We start from the raw sequence: 2,496 nt of genomic DNA on the forward strand, positions 1-2,496 counted from the left end.
TGAAAAACTACTATTCTAAAAATAAGGATCTTCTACATCCGACCCTAAATCTAACATATCATCATCTAGCTCTTCATAATCTTCATTGTCATGTGCATCAAAATGTCCTCTAGGAAAGTTTTTGAAAATCCTATGTTTTTGCTCATTGGTAAACTGAAATTTGGATTTTGAAGTGAAACTAATTAGAAGAAAGTAATATCACATTGTTGCTGGTAGTTCATCCTCATCATCCATTGTTTCCCATATTTCCTCTAAGGCTTCAATTACGGGATGGAAATCTCTAAATAGTCTAATTATTAAAACATATTGCTCTGTTGCTCTCATCACGATTTGCTTAGTTTCTTGAAGGTGACCTATCTCTTGGTGGAATAAAAGCAATCTCCGAGTGATTCTCTCTAGTGTTCCTATGGTGTTTCTTGGTTCTCTTATTCTCTTTAAAGCCTTAATGACTCGGATATCCTCATAAGTTAATGCTCCATTCATACTTAACTGAAAACATAAATACTAAAAATCGTTAGCTATACACATAAGGAAAATAACTATAACTTAAATACTTACTTGGCGGTCAGATTCTGAGCTTTTGAGTGTGTGTATCGAGGAGAACTTCATGCAAAGGAACCGTTGCTCTGATACCAACTGTAATGACCTAAATACTCTAGACTTTGGACCATTAATGAAAACTACACATAGACCCTAATCCTAATAGAACTTACAAGTGAAAAGATCATAACTTTATTAAAAACTTGTAAAAATAAAGGTTAAACTTACATAAAATTTAAGTTAGGATATGGGATCCCATTGTTTTAAAATCAAAACATAACATAATTGTAATTAAAAGAGATTACATAAATAAGTGTGGAAAAATACACATAAAAACATAAGTAAAGACTTCATCCTCGAATCGAAACTCTCGGCTCTTTGAATCCATTCCGCCTCAATACACATGCCCAAAACTAATAAGAACCTTTCCCGCCACTAAAGCTATTTTCCTGCACATATAAACAAAAAGGAGTGAGCCTAATGCCCAACAAGGAAAATCTAACACATAAACCATATACATAAATTTCATAAAGAAACATAAAACATATCATAACACTTATGTCACATACATACTATAATGGCCATTATTACTTGGGGTCCCATAAACTAAACAAGTCATATGCCCATTAGATTAGTAGGGCTTGCTAGCTAAGCAAGTCATATGCCCATAATCTATTTGGGGCTTGTTAGTTGTATAGGTCATAAGCCCAAGTCTACAAACATACTTAGCATAGCATATTACATAACATAAAATCATAAGATAACATATAAAATCATATAACACATAAATCCTATCCTATTTTCATTACCAAATTACCGGGATATGAGAACAGATTGTGGGACTTTGGAACACTCCTAAAAACTATAAATGGGAGAGTGAGTATACTAAAGAGAATGAGATGAAAAGAATGGAAGAACTTATACCATTAAGAATATACTTAACAAAAACTTATGTGCAAGTTCTTAGATTTCCTAACCAAGAATAAGGAATAAGGTTAGAATACTGAGTAGAAGACTACAAGAACATAAAGAAAATAATACCAAATGAACTAGAGTGTGGAATACCTTGAATGCTTCTATAGCCAATCTAAACCTTGAACCGAAATGCTATAAAACCTTACTTCCCAAGTGTTTAGTAAGCTTATAATGATCAAGCTTATAATTCCCAACCCAAGTGTTTACACTCTCACAATAACCTAACAACTTGCAGCCTCTGAACTTAGCTTAATAGATGAATAAATGGCTGGGAACTAGGTCCTATTTATAGAGTTTAGGAATGAAAAGATCTTCATTTAACTTGAATAAAAATAATGGCCTTTTAAGTGAAAAATATTTGAATGATCGTTCAGCAGAGGCTGAAGACTCGTTCAGAAAGATGCTGGACCTATCAAGAGGTTGAAGATTTGAATGGGGAACATATTCAAAAAGTTTCAAAATGCCCTGAAGGAGGCGATATGTCGCCTGGGCCAGTATGCCCGAGGCAATCGTGCGGCGTTTTTTTTTTGTGCTGTGATATATCGCCCCATATAGCTGCAATATATCGGCATACACTGAATATTTAAACACGAAATTACACATTTTTAGCTTAATTTGAATTGAGTAAACAGCCTTGACTAAGCCCTCTAACGTTTTCAAAGCTGCTGACTGACCCTAGGATATTTAAATTTTAACCTTAATAAATTTATTCCTCAAAATACTTAATCATTATTAAAAATACACATGACATGTGCTATAATCTTATTGGGTCTTATCTAAACCTTATAATATATTAAATATTACTCTCAATATCAGTCATATTAATCAAACCATAGGTTAAAATTAATATTCCTAGACTATAGGTTAAACTTAGAAAATCTACAAGTGTTACTGTGAGTGTCCAAATAAATCCCGGTTTGAATAAAAATCCACAGTCATAAAGATAATACTATTATTACTATTATACTACTATCTAACTTA

The sequence above is a fragment of the Humulus lupulus genome, chromosome 6 (genome assembly GCF_963169125.1).
Source record: "Humulus lupulus chromosome 6, drHumLupu1.1, whole genome shotgun sequence".
Taxonomy (NCBI): domain Eukaryota; kingdom Viridiplantae; phylum Streptophyta; class Magnoliopsida; order Rosales; family Cannabaceae; genus Humulus; species Humulus lupulus.